At 38.8% G+C, this 14,332-nt stretch overlaps 1 long non-coding RNA gene and 1 pseudogene across 2 annotated transcripts in view; one reads left to right on the forward strand and one right to left on the reverse strand.

The window, feature by feature from the left end:
• The first annotated feature begins 4,766 nt into the window (after positions 1-4,766).
• Positions 4,767-14,332, forward strand: part of LOC140501037 (uncharacterized) — a 116,891-nt gene continuing 107,325 nt past the window's right edge. For both annotated transcript variants that reach the window (XR_011966031.1, XR_011966030.1), the window contains exons 1-2: positions 4,767-4,940; positions 6,533-6,636. This is a non-coding gene — a long non-coding RNA (uncharacterized lncRNA). The remainder of the gene's footprint in view (positions 4,941-6,532; positions 6,637-14,332) is intronic.
• LOC140498365 (transmembrane protein 192 pseudogene) lies at positions 8,367-9,182 on the reverse strand (annotated as a pseudogene).

A 14,332-nucleotide genomic window follows, 5' to 3' on the forward strand; every position in this document is an offset into this window, starting at 1 on the left:
TTTATACTGTACTATAGTATTTTTGATTAGACAATCAAATTGTCTGATCAATTGTCTCTGACCAATGATGCTTCGATTTTTAATTTTATGATTTAATTTTATAATTAAACTTTACTCACCTTTAGTTTTATTTTTTTCCTTTCCTCACCCATGGAAATGGAACACAAAGGTAGTATGAATAAGACAAATACACAGGAAGATGCCCCAAACCTCTTTTCACTAATTGTTTCCATCACCTTCTGAAAGAATTCTTAATTAGAGATATCAAGTAGCTTAAGAGAATACACTCAAATTTCATCTCTCTCTCTCTCTGCTTCCCCCCTTCCCTCCCTCCCTTCTTCCTTTGCAAAAGTACCCCACTTCTGAAAGGAAGAGTGTAAGGTTCATTTTCTCACATTTCCTTCCTTCCTTTTTCCCTTCCTTCCTTCCTTCCTTCTTTTCTTCTTTCAACATAACCTTGAATCAGAAGATAGAAGTAGTACCCAGTGCTTTCGGATAATAATGTAAAGAACCTTAGAAATAATTTGGTCTTTGGGTGAGCATGGGGAAACTTTCTGATTATAAGAAAGCAATGTGGTAGACAGAGCACTTAGTTGGAAGCTTGGAGACATTGGTTCTAATCTTGATTCACAGCCAGTTTGCTATGTGCCCTTATTCCAGTTATTTAACCTCTTTGGATCTCAGTTTCCTTCTCTGTAAAATGAAGAGGTAAGTTGAAATGACTTCTAAAGTCCTTTTCAATTTCAGTGTTTTATGTCCCAAATTCTGATTAATAATCTCTTCCCCATAAACTATCATGACATTGGCGGTCTCTCTAAAGTCATATTATCTGGTCCTCTGAGCTACCTCTTTAATTAGGGCAACCAAAAGTATAATTCTTTATGAGGTGTGCAAGTGAGATGCAGCTCTTTCCTAGGAATGAATGATCTTGTTTACTCCCTTGAGGTTTTCTCTGCCATAATAACGATCTTGCTTTCTGTAACGCCAGTGTCCATGCTTTCAGGAATAAACATGATTGGAATAGATGATTCCTTGGCTTCATAAAAACCCTAAGGAATATTAGATAATGTTCAGTGATAGGAGTAAAATTCAATTATCCTTTGCGCCAGTGGTTTTATGTCTCATAAGAGATTCTACTTGAGGGATCTTTGTGTATTCCTAGTTGTTTGGAAACAATACATTGACAGCATTGTGTTCAGTTTTTGTGTTTGTTTATGTCCTCTGATGGGACTGTAAAAACCACTTGGCACCAACATTACTGCATTTGGGATTCAATTTGTTCTTTGAAAGAACTGGGAGGGGAATAGCTGTGATGTAAAACTTTAGAAACTCTTGAATATTTAGGGCTAGCTGAGCTTAGAACTAGATAGTTGTCATGGTGTTTTGTTAGAGGATGGGCTTTTAGTGACTTTGTGTTTTTAATCATAGAATCAACCAATAATCAGTCAGAAAACATATGTTCACTATGTCCCAGGAAGTGGGATAAGGGTTAGGAACAGAAAACACAAAAGTGAACAGAACCTGTTCTCAAATAGCTTACATTCTATTTGCAATGAAAATGAGCAGGAAGCAGAGATGGTGAAAATGAACATGGAAATGAGCATGGATAAAGAGATTGAAATGATCTCTTCTAACTAGTACAGTTACATTTAGAGGTGCTGGTGGTCTTACTTTTTTATCAATAAATTACAAGTGTTCATGGCCATTGGGTATAGTTGTTATTCTGAATGGGTGATTTTGAACATCTGATTTTATCTGTTCAGGGAATAACTTTAGAGAGTCATCTGGGGCATTGAGAGATTAAGTGATTTATTCAAAGTTACATATACCCTATGCTGAAAGTGGGACTTGAATCCAGGTCTTCTGGAATCTGAGTCAAGCTTCCTGGCTGCTGTACACTCTTTAATTATCATATTACTCATAGGATATCATGTTTGGCAGTTACTAAATATTGATTTCCAGAACCATGAATATTGAAAATTTTGAGTTTAGATAATGGCCAGAGCATTGAAGATTCTTCTGTCTAACATCTTGGTAGCACATTAATACCTCTAGCATCTAATTTCCTCAAGGAAAACATTTTTTCCTTGGATTTTTTAAAAATAAAAAATTGTTAAAACCCTAGGCTGGAAGTCAGAAGGCCACTGACTGGCCATGTCAGCCTATACATGGCAAATCATAGAATGTCAGGGTTGGAAGGAAGTTTGGAGATCAACATCCTGATACATAGATTTGAAAATTGAACTCCTGATATGGTAAAGAATTTTCTTGCCAAGGCAATAAAAGGAAGTTTATGAAAAGGACATGGTTAGGGAGAAGTAGAGATGCAAAGATATAAGTGTTCATTAAACCAACCCCTCTACTCTCACCCTTAAACCCTGTGAGATCCCAATTTTCTTTTTGAGAGGGCAGGTGTGTCAGGGCTGGTGGTTTCATTGGTATCAGAAGTTCCCATAAGGAATCTTGTCTACCAATACTGACTCTGGGGCCTTTCCTCTATACACTAATCTCAGGCTGTTTTTTGGGACCCCAGTACCCTTTCCCAAATTGCATTGTTTCTGTATGGAATTCCAGCACATATTCCAACAATCCTCTATTTTGCCTTTCCTGTTTTCTTACACCTTATTTCCATTCACATACACTGTGGGACAGTGACACTGGCCTTGCTGTTTCTTATACAGGACACTCATTCTCTTGACTTTTCACTGGATTTCCCCATGCCTGGAACATTCTGTCTTTTTATCTCTGCCTCCTGGCTTTTTTCAAGTTTCAGGTAACGTTATTTTGTAAGTTGGCGTTTCACAGTCCTTAATCTCAGTGCCTTCCCTCTGAGACTACTTTCAGTTTTCTTGCGTATATCTTGTTTGGGCCTAATTGTTTGCACGTTGCCTCCTCCATTAAACTGTTGTTCTTTGCCTGGGTTGGTGTCTCCTGCACTTAACAGTGCTTGGCATGTAGCAGGAGCTTATTGAGAAAATGTTAGTTGAGTGACAAACTGATGGACAACTTCTGTAGGAAAGACTGTTTACCAAAAACAAAAAAAAAACTTAAGCTCTTTTAAAAATAATAATAATTAAAAAAAGAACTGGAAACCAAACGGGTTCCCATAAGTTGGAAAATGGCTGAATTGTGGTACATGAATTAAATGGAATGCTATTGTGCTACAAGAAATGATGAAAAGGATAATTTTATTGAAAATTAGGCAGATTTGTGTAGAGTGAGTAGAACAAGGAAAAAACTTTTTACAATAACAACTACACTGTAAAAGCAAACAAGTTTGAAAGTCTTAAGAACTTTGTTTAATGCAATGACTAACCATGAATCCAGAAGGATAATTAAATTTGGTGACTACATTCTGACAGAGAGGTGATGAATTCAGGTTGCAGAATTAGACATATCTTTTTGGACATAGCCAATGTGGGAATTTATTTTGCTTAACTATGTCTGTTTGTTAAAAAAGACTTTGATTTCTTTTTCTTTTCCCCCCATGGTAAGAGAAGGAATTGATTTTTGTTCATTGGGGAAAAAAAAACCTTAATTAAAAAACCAGTTGAACAAAATAATTTAAACATACCATTCCAAAAGTTACCATGGCATTTGGAAAGCAATTCACAATTCAATAAAAATATTGAATATTGAAATCAAATATAGTTACTTAAGAGATATATTTTACAAATAGGACAATATTTTCATTAAATTGATTGCCTATTTCAGTTTTGCAAAAAAATTGATTCAGATCATGGATAATTTTGGATTGATAAATATTGACAGAACAGATATAGTCTGTATGTATATATATGTGTGTGTGTGCATATACACACATATGCACACATATATACATATACATACACACATATACACATATACATATATACATATACATACATATACATATATATGTGTGTATATATATACATATATATATATATATATACACACACACACACACATATATATATATATATATATATATATATATATATATATATATTCTGGGGGGTGGGGTAGAGTAGTGGTGGAGAGGATAAATGAATATAAGTTGTCCTTTCTGGATTGGTCCTTATATGTTTTGACAAATAGAAAATAAGTAAAGAATTTCTGACAAACAGGCTTGAGAGTCACATCCTTTACAAGCTAGCCTGAAGTCTGGGCAGTGAACTATCCTAGCCAGCCAGCTAGTCTGCTTTGGATTTGTGGCAGAGGGACATTTTGCTAACTGATGTATTATTTTGAGGCCTGTGACTGGCAGGTAGGAACAGGATGTGGTCAAGATTTCCTAGTTTTGCTTCTCTTGGTCTTCAGTAGGAATTGTCCTTGTTTCAGGTACCTGAGAGTAGAGAGATGAGAGGAATCTGGGATAAATGAGGGCAACGTGACCAAGAAATTGGTCCTACAGATAAAAAGGGGGATTTCTTCCTTGAAGACACTGAAAGGACACATATAGCTGCTTGTGTGCCCCACCCTTTCACTCTCCACACTTTTCTCAAGCTCTTCTCCTCTTCCTATTCTGCTTTTGTTGGTGAGAATACAGGACATACCTGCATTTCAGATGATCCCTCAGTATTTTGGGATGTCTCAGCTGTGTGCCAAATCAGCCATACTTTCCACTTTGGGATATAGTGACTAGGGTTTGGTACTTGATAACTGTGGCAGCAAGCAAGTTGGGATTTGTTTGCAGTTGCTTTCCAGACTCAGGATAGATTGTGAGCACCTGAGGGTTCAGTTCCCTTTGAGCTCTGATGGTTCACAGCTGTGCTGAGTAACGTGGGTTTCGTGACTTCTGAGTCTGAACCAATCAGAAGCCAAGTCTTCATTACATATACTGGGAGGTTAATGTTTTTCTTTGGGGATTCACTTATGAGAAGGATCTTGTGATTACCTGGTGGAGACTGAGTGGCCGCGTGTTTGGAGCTTCCTCCCCTCCCTGTGACCGCTCAGATGTAAGGTTCTCTCAAGTGTGTAAATTGTATGGCGATGTTGCTCTGATTCAGGTAGTAGAATCCTGTCTGTTGGTTTTGATAAAGATAAAAAGATTTTGTTGAATAGATGGAAGGCTTGGTAACTTTGGGAATATGAAAGATTAAAAGGTGTGCCTGGAGGCATTTGTTTGAACTGATTAAAGTCATTGTTGACCCCTCAAAAGTTGTCTTTCCTTTTATAAATGCAAATTTGGGAGCCTGTGATAATAGGCCCCCTTGTGTATATTGGGTTTTTACTAATACAGTGACCCAGAATCTGAGTCAGAAGGAGCCTCGGAGGCCATTTTATTTAGCCTACACTTGAGTAAAAAGGCAGAGCCACCAGTAAGAGAAGGAGCATCAATGATGAGTCTGAAATTAGATGGTTTTGAACACTGACTGCCACTTCTGCTTGACATGACTTGAAAAAGTCACTTTATTTCTTTGGGCCCCAGTTTCCACATTTGTAAAATGAATGGTTTGGATCAGGTAGCCTCAAACATCCCTTCCAATGCTAATTCCTAATTCATTTTAATAATCTTCTATAACAAAACTTATAAATGTTTATGTTGCCTTTGTTTCATTGAAGACTGCTAGTAATTTAGAACCCACTCTTAATTGAAGCAGTCCATTTCAGTTTTGAATTGTTTTTGTTTGCCCTCCATTCTCAAAGAGGACCAATGACATCTGAAAGGTGATGTCTTGACTTGTAAGTGAATTGGATTTTAGTGAGGCAGTGTGGATTCATCAGCCTCACTCTCTCCTCCAGTCATCAGAGACATTCAGTGGGAGATCTTTTTTAAGCTAAGGTCTTTCCCAGATCTGTTTGTCTGAGTCAAAGTCCATTCAGTAGTTAAAGGCTAGGTAAGAATTGAGGCAAAATATGGCCTAGTTTACCTTCACAAAAGAACAGTCTGGGAAGGAAAGACTCAGAGTTTCTGGCCCGAACAGAAAAGATTGCTGTTTACACTCACTCTGAGCAATTAAAACCCAAACAATGAACAAGTGAGGAATGGGCTGGAACCTATTATTGGTAAAACAATGAGAGCCAGAGTGATTTGGGTGTAGAGGCATAGTCAAGTAGCTCCATTTGAATCATGATGGACTTTATCAAAACTTGGTTTTTCAGAGCTATGTTTTTCAAGAAATCCTAAATGAAAAGTACATGACGTAAAAGTTAATTTTCCCAGTTTTTTGGAAAATAAAAACAACAGTAATAACACAATGGTAGAATAAATAAACAGGGAAGAAAAAAATCTACCCCCCAAATCCCAAGAACCCTTGCCAAAGTATAAATGATAAATATTCCTTCAGAGTGGAGGAAGAGCAAGAGGATAGAGGTGATGATGATGAGGAACCAGTTTTGAATAGCTGTAATTTTTAGGAAATGTTCTTCCTACCAAACTTGTTCTGATCTGTGGCAGATCAGTATCACTCATTTTACACAATCCTTAAAATCAGCAGACTTGATCATGAAGCTCAGTTGTGCTACTTACTAGCTGTGTGATCTCAGGCAAATAATTTTACTTCTGTACGTCCTAATTTTTGAAAAATCTGTAAAAATTATCTCTTAGGTTCAATCCAGCAACCTGCAATGTGACTCCAACTCACCTTTCTGGCCTGACTCCTTTTCAACATTTGCTGATGAATCTGGGGCTCTCATACTCATCTACTTCAGGTATTACAAGTATTCTTACTTCATTTTCCTAGAGCAAAGTGGAATATTATAACAGCTGAACTGTCAGTTTGGAGTGGCTGTTTAAAGGAAGCTAGAGACTCTTCTTGTCACAGTGGGAAAGTACTTGGAGAAGACAGAGGAAGAGGATGGAGAGGTCTTTTTTTTTTCTTTCAGTAGTATTTATTATTTGAACAATTCAAAGTATTTATTATTCAGTTAGAAACAAAGTACAGATGGGCACACCCACATATATGTCAAAATCTGAGTATCCTAAAAAATCTCCAAAACATACCTGTTATTTAAACCAAAACATTTCACAATTCTTACAAAATAATTAAAACAGAATTGCAGACCCCAAGCTGAGTTGAAAACATTCTCTCTCTTCCTACACACCTAAAAGAATGGTGGGAAAGTTGAAGAATGAAGGAGAAAGAGAATTCCTGAAATGTCATGGCATTAAGGTATGCATTGATGAATACAAAGCAGGAAACCAAGATAAAACCTAGTTTAAAAAAGGGCCCAGATATAACTTCAACCTGTTGAACTACATACAGTATACATTTCCATTCTAAAACAGACATATATACATGCATACACTCTCTGAACTGTTTGGAGGTGAAACAATGACCTTTAAGAAGATATATCACTCCATTCACTAATTAAAAAGTAGTAATGACAGTGATAAGCTTAATACTGCATACAACTTGCAAGTGATGTATAATTAAACTATTTTGAGTCTTCAAATAAAAGATTTATATATACATGTATACATATATCATATACACAAGTTTCTATAAATACATTCTGACACACTGAACAAACCCATTCTTTCTACCCATAGCATTAACCTCTGTCCAAAAACATAAGAAAACACCAAAGCTAAAAAAAAAAAAAATCATATTTTCCTAAAGAAGCATTTAATGCGCCCATGGCAAATGTGTCAACTAAAATTATTATTTGGCAGAGGGGAAATAATACAATTGACTAATCATCATCCTCTGTGGACTTAACTGAACATATCAGGTTCAAAATTTGGCCTTATCTCTAAATTTCCAAATAAGACAAGACTGGAGAAACAAGTTCAGTTTACTTTGTCAACTGTACAAAGTTCCTTTCAGACAAATCCATTCAACAGCGTTGTAAATTTTCTAATGACTACCTAAGTAATAGTAGGGAGTGCAATGAGTTTCTGCGGAACACCACAAGGTAGGTACATAGAAGTGTTCTGAGGGTCCTTTTCTGCCTTTCACCATCATGGTGGCTTCAGCAAACTTAACACATGTATATTGAGCTCAGCTCATTCATTTAGACATTTCTCTGGAGTGAGTAACTACCTCCTTAAAGAGCAAAATGTCAACAAACAGAAGTTTTACATTAATTTGAATGTGTTAACAAGGAAGAAGTTAAAACTACACTTTTAAGGAGACTAAGTAGTTAAATCAATTCAAATCTATTATATCAGGGATATGGAAAAATGAGTATCTGTAAGCCTATACATTTTAAAATACTAATTACAAAAATGGATTTTTCAAATATGGAAGAAGCCTTATAATCATAACAACGGAAGAAAAAGTCCAGCGTACCTGGAAACAAAATTCAAGTTTCCAACGTAAATTATTTTTAAAAACTAGACAGCAAAAGCTGTAATTGAATTCTAGCAGCTTGTCTGAAGGTCTAGTGTGAACTGTGTCATTTTGGATTATTCTAGAAATGCTGAAATTTGGGAGTCTTTACTCTCTCTTTGGCTGAGAAGCTGAATCAGGGGATGTGAAAGCCAGTAACCGCTTACGTAACAGGGCATTATCGTTTCGGGTATTCTATAATATTTCCTTGCTTTTCAACTACTTCTAGACTGGAACTAGTCCTGAATCCAGTCTCTGGGGTACTATTATTAGCATATGCATACGTGTTCTCTTCTTTAATTATATCAGGTCTTGGCTTGGCTTTATTAAATCGTCTTATTTTCACTGTGTAAATGACTAGGCATATCAGGGAACAGATCAGTTCCAAGACCAAGACTGCCAGGATGAAGCCAAGATAGAGGGGACCATGATCAGGGAAGGAGTGCTGTATACACAGGATGGGAGCAGGGCTGCATTGCCAGTAGAGTGTATCATTAAGGACAGTCTTTTAAGGTGCCTTGTGGATCTATAGATGATGATGTAGCTTCGTTTTCTCATTTGGCTAGGTTATATGGATATAACATTCACAAAGTACGTTGAGGACCCGTAAAATCACTTTTCCAAGGATGACCACAGTTTGAACTTTAAGTGGGTTGATGTAGTTTCCTGGGCATTTGTCCTTATTTGGATTGGGATAAGAACAAAGCAAACCTGTTAAAAATGCTAAAACAACAAATAGAACATATATTAGCAAGAGGAGATTTGCCATGAGGACAGTAGGAAGGGCATGGAATCTGGGTCTGAAATGAATATGCAATGGATGTTGTGGCAGAAGCTGAGCTTCTAGAAGAGGGTCATCTTCTAAACTTTTTGTAAGATCCAATGAACTGTCCTTCAGCATGGTCCCTGAAGCCATCTCCTTGGCTCCTGAGGCCAAAACCCCAGTCGAGGGGGCACGTGGTCTCCACCTACATATCTCCGTGGTTGCTTGGGAAAGGTGGGGGGAGGCAGGGGAAAAAACTCTCAGTGCCCTGCCCACCTCCTCCAGCAGGTTGACCCTCGAGGCCTTTTTTTTTTTGGGGCCTTTTTCTTAATCTAATGAAGAAGATTAAGAAAATTCTTGAAAGGGACTTTACTTGGTACCTAGAATGAACTAAGTGGTGTGGTACTATGCTCTTAGAGGTAAGGAGAAGTCATCTGCGTTGAGAGTAATGATTATTAATAACCAATGATTTGGGGAGATCTAGAGTTCCCTCTTTTTTTTTGAAGTCCTCATTTCTTCTTTTTAATATATAGTTTATTTATTTTTCAGTTATCAACATTCACTTCCACAAGAATTTGAATTCAAAATTTTGCTCCCATCTCTCCCCACCCCTACCCCAGGTCAGCATGCTTGCCATCCATCCCTTCCTCTAGTCTGTCCTCCCTTCTATTATCCTTGCCCCCCTTTCCCTTCCCCTCTATTTTCCTGTAGGGTAAAATAGATTTCCATACCTCATTGCCTGTACATCTTATTTCCCAGTTGTATGCTTCAGAGATTTTGTGCAGCTGTTCTTTGAGATATCTCTAGGGACTTGTAAAATTTTCAGTTCCTCCAGAGTGGAATAGTTGACATAGAGGCATTTACTCCTCTCCTGGCTTGTACTTTGGTCCGGGAGCAACCAAAAGCACTCTTTTCTGCTCTGGAGCTGCTAGTAGGATTCCCTTTCTACAGTCTCTACCAGCTCTGCCATGTCAGCTCTACTAACGCCAGGACTACCACTCAAGACTGAGACTCATATCAGTTGCTCAATTCTCCCAGGGTCTGTGGGATGAGAGCTCCTGAAGTGGATGCTCCTGCTTCAGTGTCTGCATCTGACCTGAGACTGGGGCCCAACAAAGCTCCTCTCTCACCCAGGTGAAAGAGTTTTCTCACTCACCTTTGAAGATGTTTTTGATTTTTGTGATTGAGAAATCTGGAAACCTCAATTCATGATTCATGTTTTCATGATTCAGTGCCCTGAACCTGCTCCAGGTCTGTCTGTGCCAAGCAGACCAAGGTGGCCTGTTTTCCACTCTGAGCCTGGTGCAATCGACCCTTACTGTTGACCTTCCAGGCTGTCTTGGGCTGGAAATCTGTTTCACTATGTCATTTTGTGGCTTCAGCTGCTCTAGAATTTGTTTAGAATTATTTTTACAGGTATTTTAATGACTTCAATGGCTTTGGGGGGAGAGCTAGAGCAGATCTGTGCTTCCATTTTTCCATCATGGGTCCACTCCCTTGAAGTTTTCATTTCAAAGACATTACTGATAATGGAATATTTTATTTATTTATTTATTTAACTTTTAACATTCATTTTCACAAAATTTTGGGTTCCAGATTTTCTCCCCTTTTGTCCCCTTCCCCTATCCCAAAACACCGAGGATTCTAATTGCCCCTATCACCAATCTGCTCTCTCTTCTATCATCCCTCTCTGCCCTTGTCTCCATCTTCTCTTTTGTTCTATAGGGCCAGATAACTTTCTATACCCCTTTACCTGTATTTTTTATCTCCTAGTGGCAAGAACAGTACTCAACAGTTGTTCCTAATACTTTGAGTTCCAACTTCTTTACCTCCCTCCCTCCCAACCCCTTCCCTTTGGAAGGCAAGCAATTCAATATAGGCCAAATCTGTGTAGTTTTGCAAATGACTTCCATAATAGTCGTGTTGTATAAGACTAACTATATTTCCCTCCATCCTATCCTGTCCCCCATTACTTCTATTCTCTCTTTTGATCCTGTCCCTCCCCATGAGTGCTGACCTCAGATTGCTCTGTCCTCCCCATGCCCTCCCTTCCATCATCCCCCCACCCTGCTTATCCCCTTATCCCCCAGTTTCCTGTATTGTAAGATAGGTTTTCATACCAAAATGAGTGTGCATTTTATTCCTTCCTTTAGTGGAATGTGATGAGAGTAAACTTCATGTTTTTCTCTCACCTCCCCTCTTTATCCCTTCACTAATAAGTCTTTTGCTTACCTCTTTTATGAGACATAATTTGCCCCATTCCATTTCTCCCTTTCTCTTCCCAATATATTTCTCTCTCATTGCTTGATTTCATTTTTTTAAGATATGATCCCATCCTCTTCAATTCACTCTGTGCACTCTGTCTCTGTATGTGTGTGCGTGTGCGTGTGCATGTATGTGTGTGTGATCCCACCCAGTACTCAGATACTGAAAACTTTCAAGAGTTACAAATATTGTCTTTCCCTGTAGGAATGTAAACAGTTCAACTTTAATAAGTCCCTTATGACTTCTCTTTGCTGTTCACCTTTTCATGCTTCTGTTCATTCTTGTGTTTGAAAGTCAAATTTTCTTTTCAGCTCTGGTCTTTTCATCAAGAATGCTTGAAAATCCTCCATTTCATTGAAAGACCAGTTTTTCCCCTGAAGTATTATACTCAGTTTTTCTGGGTAGGTGATTCTTGGTTTTAGTCCTAGTTCCTTTGACTTCTGGAATATCCTATTCCATGCCCTTCTGTCCCTTAATGTAGAAGCTGCTAGATCTTGTGTTATCCTGATTGTATTTCCACAATACTTGAATTGTTTCTTTCTAGCTGCTTGCAATATTTTCTCCTTGACCAGGGAACTTTGGAATTTGGCCACAATGTTCCTAGGAGTTTCTCTTTTTGGATCTCTTTCAGGCAGTGTTCTGTGGAATCCTTGAAGACTTATTTTGCCCTCTGATTCTACAATCTCAGGGCAGTTTTTCTTGATAATTTCATGAAAGATGATATCTAGGCTCCTTTTTTGATCAAGGCTTTCAGGTAGTCCCATAATTTTTAAATTGTCTCTCCTGGATCTATTTTCCAGGTCACTTGTTTTTCCAATGAGATATTTCACATTATCTTCTACTTTTTCATTCTTTTGGTTTTGTTTTGTGATTTATTGGTTTCTCCTAAAGTCATTAGCCTCCATCTCTTCCATTTTAATTTTGAAAGAACTATTTTCTTCAGTGAGCTTTTGAATCTCCTTTTCCATTTGGCTAATTCTTCTTTTGAAAGCATTCTTCTCCTCATTGGCTTTTTGACCCTCTTTTTGCCAGTTGAGTTAGCCTATTTTTCAAGGTGTTCTTTTCTTCAGCATTTTTTTGGGTCTCCTTTAGCAGGGTGCTGACCTGCTGTTCATGCTTTGACTGCATGTCTCTCATTTCTCTTCCCAGATTTTCCTCCACCTCTCCAACTTGATTTTCAAATTCCTTTTTGAGCTCTTCCATGGCCTGAGCCCGTTGAGTGGGCTGGGATACAGAAGCCTTGACTTCTGTGTCTTTCCCTGATGGTAAGCATTGTTCTTCCTCATCAGAAAGGAAGGGAGGAAATGCCTGTTCCCCAAGAAAGTGACCTTCTATAGTCTTATTTCTTTTCCCTTTTTTGGGCATTTTCCCAGCCAGTGACTTGACTTCTGAATATTCTCTTCACACCCACTTCACCTCCAGAACCTCCCAGCCAGTGCTTGGGGTCTGAGATTCAAATGCTGCTTCCAGTCTCAGGGCTTTGGGCGGGGGCAGGGCTGCTATTCAGTGTGAGATTAAGTTCAGGTGCTCAGGTGGGGGCAGGGCCACCTCTCAGGCTCAGTTCCCTCAGGGGGTTTATGCAGAGACCTTCACCAATGGATCTGGGTTCCTGCCTGCTTGGGGAGCCCTGGTCTGCTCCCGCCTCTGCTGCTGCCTCCCGAGGGGGCCTGAGTTATGGGGGCACCCCACTCCCCTGTCAACCTGCCAAAGAGACCCTCTCACTGACCCCAGTCACCTGTGGGTGGAGGGACCTGTGTGGCCACTGGAGATTCCGTCCCTGAAGCCTGCTCGGATCTGCTCCTCTTGGTGCTGCGCTGTCAACGCAGGGCTGGGTTCGACTCCGCATCCGCAGCACGACGGACCTTTTGTGAGGGGTTTGCAGGGCTCTCTGGAACAGAAATCTCCTCCACTCCACCGTTCTGTGGCCTCTGCTGCTCCAGAATTCGCCAGGAGTTCTTTTTTACAGATGTTCTATGGGCTGTGGTTTCAGAACTATGTGTATGTGCGTCTTTCTGCCCTGCCATCTTGGCTCCGCCTGGAATTGAATTTTTTAAAATGTGTTTCTTCAAAAGTCTTTATTACATTTAACGTGGTGGTAACAGAATGACCTTATTTGGGTGTGTTCCTTTTCTCAATCTTGTTGACACCCCACCTAAGAGGGAAAGCCCATTGTGCTCTCCACATGTATGAGTGAGGATAAGTTCTTTGAATAGGTTGTCCTAGGCTGGGCAGTTTAGAAATAAATGATATAACCAACGATACTTTCCCCACTCCCTCATTAGAATAGGTCTACCTCTCATTGTAATATTCATTCTTTCATTAATAATTAACCAATCAGAATTGATTGCCACCCTCAGGAACATCCATTTTTCCAAGAACGTATAAATTGTGAGTCCACTGCCATGATTCATCTTTGACAATTGAGAATGTCACTCATCCATTTTCTTTTATCTCTTTTGGATACAGACCTTGCAGAGCGAAAAGAAGGACATAGTTTACACGTCTTTGGCCATAGTTCCACATTCTTCTCCAGGATGGTTGCTCTAGTTCACAATGCCATCAATAGTGCATTAGTGTCCCCATTTTTCCACATGTCCTCCAGGACTTATTATTTTCCCTTTCCTATGTGTTAGCCAATTTGATAGATGTGAGGTGGTATCTCAGAGTTGTTTTAATTTCCATTTCTCTAGCCAGTAGTGATTTAGAATGATGTCAATCATCTCAAATTAAAGCAGGTCATCAAGTATCACCATGGCATCCACTGCAAATGTGACCTTCTGCTGGGAAATCAGTTTGAAGCTTAGCAGTATCATAATGCTCTTCTCAAATAGCCACCTCTGTTCCTCTTTGTCTTCATTCTTATTTTTCTTATTAATTTGATTTATTTTCAGTGTTCTACAATAACTACCATATAACTTAGATTTTCCCCTCTCCTTTCCCCCTACCTTCCTCCTCTCTTCCTGAGATGGCATACAATTCCATATAGATTCTACACATACATTCCTACCAAATACATTTTCACTATAGTCATGCTATGTAGAAGAAT

This window comes from Notamacropus eugenii, chromosome 4 (genome assembly GCF_028372415.1).
Source record: "Notamacropus eugenii isolate mMacEug1 chromosome 4, mMacEug1.pri_v2, whole genome shotgun sequence".
NCBI classification, from domain to species: domain Eukaryota; kingdom Metazoa; phylum Chordata; class Mammalia; order Diprotodontia; family Macropodidae; genus Notamacropus; species Notamacropus eugenii.